This window comes from Sinocyclocheilus rhinocerous, unplaced genomic scaffold (assembly GCF_001515625.1).
Source record: "Sinocyclocheilus rhinocerous isolate Xijiao unplaced genomic scaffold, SAMN03320098_v1.1 scaffold581, whole genome shotgun sequence".
NCBI lineage: Eukaryota > Metazoa > Chordata > Actinopteri > Cypriniformes > Cyprinidae > Sinocyclocheilus > Sinocyclocheilus rhinocerous.
Window position 1 is genome coordinate 134,071 of NW_015624201.1, and position 8,404 is coordinate 142,474.

General features: G+C 36.6%; 1 protein-coding gene across 1 annotated transcript in view; it reads left to right on the forward strand.

The window, feature by feature from the left end:
* LOC107738584 (ephrin type-A receptor 3-like) overlaps window positions 1–8,404 on the forward strand; it is a 151,014-nt gene that overhangs the window by 51,453 nt on the left and 91,157 nt on the right. The gene's annotated exons all lie outside the window — the stretch shown is intronic.

An 8,404-nucleotide genomic window follows, 5' to 3' on the forward strand; every position in this document is an offset into this window, starting at 1 on the left:
TTTTTTTTTTACAGAAAATAATTTATTTATGTTCTGATTATTGTTGAGCTGCAGGTTTAGGCTCACTTAAGTGACTGCATTTAATTAAGAAGAATTTAATTATTTATTCTAATTATTTAGCCTGACATGTTTACTGTTCCAAAATGTTCTATATATTTCTTAAAAATAAAATGTGTTCAGTGGAAAAAAAAAGTTTTTTTTACCCAGACATTTAAAAATAACATATTTTAGAGCTGTAATCGCAATACCCTGATACCGTGAAACCGTGATATTTTTTTTATCTAAGGTTATCATACCGTCAGAATCTCATACTGGCCCATGCCTAGTTGTGTATGTCTGATACAGAGCACTATTAACAATTTTCAGACACTAAGTTGTTTTTTCACCCTGGCACAGTCACAGTTTAGAAAGCAATATTATTTTGTGATTGCAGACCTTCCCAGAGGAAAATTATATTGCTTAAAGTTTCCTTTTTCAGGAGACTTAATGGGGTTTTCAGTTATGTTTCATAAAGTTTGGGGTCAGAAAGATTATTTTTAAAGGTAATGAATACTTTAATTCAGTAAGGATGCATTAAAATGGTCAAAAGTGCCATTAAAGACATATAGAATATTACAAAAGTTTTCTATTTAAAATAAATGCTGTTCTTTAGAATTTTTATCAAAGAATACTGGAAAAAGTAAAAAAAAAAAAAAAAGCTTCACCTTTTCAACTATTTTCAACACTGATAATTAGAAATATTTCTTGAGCAGCAAATCAATATATTAGAATGATTTCTGAATGATCATGTGACACTGGAGTAGAGAAGACTGGATAATAATTCAGCTTTGCTATTACTGTCTCTTGGGAGAAAAAATCACGAGACTTTAGCCATTGTCCATTTGCTGTCCTTTTAATCTCACTGCTGTCTTGGAGAAACAATTGAGATATTAATGAGATCACATTCACGATTTTCTTTCATCTGAGTATTGAAGTCAGAGTTAACAGCCTTCCATGTTTAATGAGGACAGACCTATGAATACATTGATTTACATTTAAATAGATATGACTGCTTGTTAAGTGAGATTTGCATGTAGTTATTATGCAAATGAGTGTCTAGTAGTGATATCCGATCACGCTGCATGTGATTGTTGAACGTTAGGTGTTAATCACAGTATCATACATAAAACATGCAGCCTCAGATGTTTTAATATCTCTATGCAAACTTTGTTTAATGTGACACATATGATGTGCTTTCCGTAGATTCCTACACCAGCGTCGCAAGTGCATTTTTCTCTGTGCTACCGTCACTAAAGGAATAGTAATCTTGCATAATTGTTTGCTCAGTGTAAATTACAGCTGAGATTTATAGAACAATGTGCAAATGGAAATTGCATGCTGTAGATCAATGGTAATTAATGCACCATAGAGTAGAGCATCAGAAAATTGTCTCCAGGTGTATGAAGAATCGGCATGGTTATTACTCATCACTTTAATTGGGCTAATTATGATTGCTGCTGTATTTAGGATAAATCAATGCCAGAGGAGGTCTCGAAATGCATTAACAGAGCAGAGGGAAGTTTATCCAAAGCCAATATTTTTGCCAAGCGAGATCCATGCCAATAAATAGATGCCATTTATCATCATTGCTCACTCTCACGCCAGTCCAGCCGCTGGGTCAGTGAATCTGCGTCAGGCTCTATTTATGACGCCGTGAAAGCCATTTACATGCATGTTCATTATTCATGTTAAATATAAGCTTGGGTTGGCCGAAAACCCATCCGGACTGAGCCTATGTTGCTTTGTCCTATTGAAGGGAATGTGTGGACGCCAAATAGCTGCATGGCATAAAGGCTCTCCAGGCGGAGTTATGGGGCCCACTGGCTCTCTGACACAGTTTTTGCAATCCTGCACCAGCGAGAGTGGTCATGGGCTTTGCAGGGCTCATTGTCCGAGTCACGGCGGTGAGCTAGAAGAGGTGGAACAGAGCGAAATACCATGTGTGCGCCCAGTAGGGGGACATTCCTCTGATCCTATGATTTCCTCATCACATTCGTCCTCTGGAAGCCCCACTGTAATCGCATTGTTCGGCGCTTTAGCCCCCTAACAAACCCCCTCATCAGCAGCCTGTCAACTCCAGCCCCCATGTTACATTGTGAAAGAACAGAAATGTTGTGGGTTCATCAATGTATCAACAATTCCTCTCCGCATAACACCTCTGGAATGACTGATATGCAGGTCCAGATGGAAACTGCAGGGGGGGAAATCTGCAGAATGGATTGTTAAAATGTGGAAAACATTACACTTTTATTGGTAGATGGAAGCATTAAATTAGCCAAAATATTTAAGGTGCACTACAAAATATTTTTTGTTTAATGTTTCCTTAAGAATAATACATGAATTGTAATTGAACTAACGTAAAACTTTTTCTCTGCAAAAAACTTGCAGTTGTATGTTTTAGCCACAGATAGTGATAGAGAGCACAAGTTCCGTTGTGGAGAAAGTGAGCATGAAATCAAAACTTACAATTCTTTTCTCATATTGCAGTGTTTATTGTAAAATATTTATGCATGTACATTTTTTTAATTCATGTGCCCTCATAATATTCATAATAATCAACAACATTAACGTCCCTATCTTCTCTGATGACTTTTCTGTCAATCACATTCATGCAGCTATTTTTTTTTTTCGTTCGAAAATAAATCTGTTTCTATCGGCTATACCTTATTTCATAGTAGGAGAAGAAACGATGATTGTGATTTCTTTTTTATGCCAACTTTAAGGAAGAAACAAGGGAAACAAAGGAAAACGTAACTATTTTACAAAGTGGCGATTTTGTACGAATTGCAATTTTTAGAAAAAAGTAACCATAAAAGTCCACCCCTAAACCTAGCTGTTACTGGGCATAATCAGATCGTACGAAATCTTATGAATGAGATTGTACAAATTCATACAAATTAGCCACCAATTTGCCAAAACATAAAACTGTCATGAATTGCCGTCAGATTTTGTTGGATATGTATAACTTTTTCAATGGGGTTAAACTTTGACGGGTTCAAATTCACATGAATTGAATATTAATTTGGCATATATTGTGCCAAATTTACCTAATCTCCGTGACTTGTTTAGGACACATCCCACTCTATATTTCCACATTTCTCAATGTTTCCTTTCCTCTTTCACGTGTAAATAGCATTAAGCAGTGTTATCCACTCTTACCTTTGTGTATATGCACTGTGGTATAAAAGGTAGCCTACAGCAAAATCTCTACCGCCTGACCCATTTTACCATCACATGATATACACCATTGTATAGCCCAGCCCCAGACTGCAGTCCACTTTTAGGTAATTAAACAGATCCCACTGGGAGTCCCAAAACACTTGTTGTAATAAGCTAATATAATGCAAAAATCTTCTTTGGACTGCACTTTAGTGTTCATTTTCTCAGCTGTCCCTCAATGATTTAAAATGTGGTAGTTATTTTAATGATTCACTGGAACAGGGACCAATTATAAGGCAATTGTGTCCTTGTTAGTTTCTCATCTGTAGCTTCTTCAAGTGAGTACTTATGCAAATGGAATATTTCTGAATAGTTTTGCAAGCACTGTATAAATAATGTATAATACATAATGTAACTGTAAATAGACCATATACAGGTTTAATTTAAATATTATTCTCTAGTATTAATTTAGAACTTATAGAAGCCTATTTCTGCCATAGAAAAAAAGTAGTGCTGTCAAAATGTATTTTTTCGCAATTATTTTTTTCAGTTTAAAGCGTTAAAATTATTTAACGCCGTTAACGCAGGGGCGGAACCTAGGGTTGGCTGCCCCACTCATAACAGCTACTTCTGTCTCTTTTTTCTTGACAAGAAGTGCTTTTATTTAGTCGCAGAACGTCTTTACGAGCACGTCATTGTAGACGTTTCAGACACGCGCTCCACTTCACTTCAGCATAGGGCTGTGCAAATAATCGAATGCGATTTTCATGCGTATCTTGTCAGTAAAGCCGGTTCTGTGATTAGTAGTAAATCTCCAGTACGTGCTTTCAGATGGAGCAGCATTTCCTACACAGAGCCTTAGATCACTGACAAGCTACGCAAAATCGCGCTCATAATCAGCAATGAATCGCATGCGATTTTGAACGCGATATTGCGTAGCTTGTCAGTGAACTACAGCTCTGTGTAGTAAATGCCACTCTATCTGAAAGCACGTGCTGGAGATTTACTACTAATCACAGAACCGGCTTTACTGACAAGATACGCATGAAAATCGCATTCGATTATTTGCACAGACCTACTTCAGCGGCAGACGCGAGTCAAACGAGCGCGGAAACTGTACTGTGCTCGTAGCGCGTGCTCTTCAACTGCACGCACAAAGCCTGTATCATTTCATATCAAATCGTGAAATAAACTACGTGCATGCAATGTCGTGGTCAGTTAAGGCATGAAGTTACCAAAAAGGCGATTAAAGCTGCCGTAAAACTGTGCATGAATGTAATATGTTATATGAGTCACATTTAAGAACATGTCTCTGAAATGGTTTTGCAAACTTTCCTGGAGCAGCCCAGCACTGTCTCCCTCATCTAACACACCCGATTCAACTCATCAGTTCATTAAGACCTGAAGTGGGTCAGAAAAGGTAAAGAGATTTGAGAGAAAATACGATGCGTGTCAGACCCGTGTCACGTTCAGCAGCGACAGCTCCTAAAGAAATAGCAGCCAAAACAACCTAATAACCAGCTGCTGTGATGTCTGTTCATCAAGAACAAAAGAAAAAAGAGGAAATCAATAACTTTTATTTAGTTTAGATATCAAGTTTCAATTTAGTTTCAATTTCTGTATATTTCTGCTGAGGGGCACAGGTAAATATGACTTATTATAATGGGTTTATTGAAGATTGTTTTAAGTTTTAAGTTCACTTAAATTAGAAGTTATTTTTAAAGTCTAATAAATGTTAAAATTGAAAGCTCTTAATAATGTAATGTTGAATGGCTATAGTCAATGGTTAAATATTAGGGGGAATTTTTTTTATAGGGAAATCAGTATTAATTGGTATCGGTGATACTGGCCTTCAGTCATAAAAAAGATGCCATTAAACAAATAGTAAAATATACTGCCTTTATGTTGTTTGTACTAATTTGAAGATTGAATGTGTTATTGCAATATAAAAGTATATTTAAAAACATTAATGTTAGGTGGGATTAATCGTGATTTATTTCAGAAAAATGTGCGATTAATTATTATTATTTTTTTAATCGATTGACGGCACTAAAAAAAAAGAAACCTTTTATCTCACAATTGACCTATCGGTAAGCCCCGCCCCCCCTTAGTTACTATTGCTCCCTCTGACAAACAAACGGAGCTGCTCACTCTCTTACAATGACAGCTGTCAGTGTGAAAACCTTGTCCCACAATGTTTTTGAACAATTTTGGACACAGAAGGGCCACCATTCAAGTGTGAATTAAATATTCCATGGAGGGATATATACAATATTTTAAAATAAATATGGTGGGTAACTCGAAGCGTGTTTACAGATCACAATGCAAGCAGTAGAAGTCTCATATTACGGTCATCACGATCGCGGATGACAACATGCAGGATCAAACACTGTTCATGTACCGCAGAATACGATTAAATTAATGTACATTTAACCAGTTTAATATGGAGAGGCACTGAAATGTAGACCTTTGTTTATGTGTTTTTGACCTACACTGTACATGACGTGAGAACAGTCCGCTATTTAGGTTTGTACTTTAGCATGGACGCACTAACTTTACCGTTATCTAGTTTTAGCCAGAGTTACCTTGCTGAAGCACAAGATGACATTAATGTTCTGCTTGAGCAGCTGAAAATTGTAACTTAATGAGAGTATGACAACCAGAAAATGAACGTTTTTGTCTTCATTGAGATTGGGATTGAATGCATTGGGACATTTTGCTCTGTTTTGTTTGGGTTTAGGAAATGTCATAAAATAAATTATATTGCCTATCCTCTCAGGATACCTGGAATCAGTGTTACAAGTACCGCAGACACATCATTTTTCCATTTTTGTAGCATAACCACCATCAAACCGATGTGAGCTTCGGATCTTCCAGTGTTTCTCTATGGCACTGAAACCTACAGATGTTCTACAGAGTTCCGCTCCCCGTGCAACTGATACTCGACTGCCATTGGCTCATCTGCATTCGAGGGGAGGGGCTTACCGATAGGTCAATTCTGACTTTTTTTTCTCGCAATTCAGAATTTATAGCTCAGAATTGTGTGATATACACTTGCAAATCTTACTTTTTCTCACAATTTTGAGTTTAAACCTCACTATTACGAGTTTTTTTTTTCTCACAATTGTGAATATAAATCTTCAGCCCTCTACGAACACCTTGGCAATTGAATCGCCATTGGCTAGTACATTTTTTAGTTTACTCGCCAAACTTATATACAGGTGCATCTCAATAAATTAGAATGTCGTGGAAAAGTTAATTTATTTCAGTAATTCAACTAAAATTGTGAAACTCGTGTATTAAATAAATTCAATGCACACAGACTGAAGTAGTTTAAGTCTTTGGTTCTTTTGCAATTCTGACTTTTTTTTCAAAATTGCAACTTTAAATCCTGCAATTTTGGCTTTTTTTCTCAGAGGTTTACACTTCACAGTTTTTTTTTTTCATTTCTGCCACAGAATAAAAAATAAAAAAGGTAGATGTGGCTTTTTATCTCACAATTCTGACTTTATATATCTTTATAATTGCAACTTTATGTCTCTTAATTCTGAGCTTATGTAGGTGGAATTGTGAGATATGAACTCAAAATTGCAAGAGTAAAGTCAAAATTGTGAGATAAAAAGTCGCAATTACCTTTATTTTTACTCTGTGGTGAAAACAGGCTTCCATAATAACCCACTTGGATCTGCTTTTGTCAAAAAAAAAAAAAGTTTAGTCTGCAGTCATCAACTGTGTGAAAATAGAAGGAATTTTCTTAACAAAAGAACCTTCACAAAATGGCCATTTGTGCAACATTTCATTCTCTTTCTTCCCTCGTCACACATGTGGGAAAGACAGCGTGTGTGCATGTGTGTAAGTGAGCATGTGTTGGCATGTACGTGTCACGGCACGGTGACATGCTGTGTGCTCTCTGCAGTGTCCGCTCGGCAGCGGGGGACAGACAGCATCTCTGTGTGTGCGGCAGCAGGGCCTTCACAAGATCGATGGGAGGCTTATGGGGAGGGTCGCTGTCAGCTTGTCTGCTGTCTGTTCCTCAGCACCAGCCAATCAAAGTGGCCCAGTCCTGACAAGGCCTGTTTGAGTGTGCATCGATCAGGCTGTGGTAGAGGGGCCCGCTGAAGGGATTGTTTTTCACAATAAAGTGTGTTCTAATCTCCCCTCTGATGTCTTAAGAGATCTATCAGTGTAACTAATAGTGAGTTGCTAAAGGCCAGAGACCAAGGCTGCTCCCTTGATAGGCCTCCATCTATAAAATCTCCCTCGCTTCTCGACTTTACAAACCCCACACTCTCCCACCAGATGGCTGGTTGTCAGATGAGTTAAAGGAATGTTTCGGGCTTCATTCAGTCGATAGAGAGAGCATTTATGGCATGATGCCGATTACTATATATATATTTTTTCCCTAGAAGCAAAAATCTGGTTACAATAGAATACTTACATATAGTTAAATATTAAGTGTAAGTACTTTAAACTTTTTGTAGTGTAAATGCACTACAGTTATTTAATTATTCAGACACATGCATGTATTTAGACACATAACATGTATAAAATGTACATACATTATCTAAAATATTACAGAAGGTTAAAATGCTCACCGATGCTCCAGAAGGAAAAAACATGCATTAAGAGCCGGGGGGTGAAAACTTTTTTAATTTGAAGATCAGGGTAAATTTAACTTATTTTGTTTTCTGAGAAACATGTGACTATCTTCTGTAGCCTCTGAAGGGCAGTACTAAATGAAAAAAATATGATATTTAGGCAAAATAAGAAAAATGTACACATCTCCATTCTGTTCAAAAGTTTTCAACCCCCGTGCAGGAGCTTGGGGATTTTTCTGAAGAACAGCAGGCAGTTGAACTGCTCAGGACCAACGCAGGACTCATGAACAACTATCACAAAACAGAAAAACAGTCGTGGATCAACCAGGAAATTGCACACAATATTAAGATTCAAGGGTATGTAAACTTTTGAACGGGATCATTTTTATAAATTCAGTTATATATATTTTTTTCATGTGGAGTATATATAAACATCTGTTATGTGAAATAGCTTATTCAGGACAGTACTAAATTAAAAAATAACGTGCAATTTGCATGAGCTCTCTTATTTTGTTAAAATGATTAACATATTTGCATATTCTGCAAGTGGTATGTAAACTTATGAGCACAACTGTATATATATATATATATATATATATATATACAGT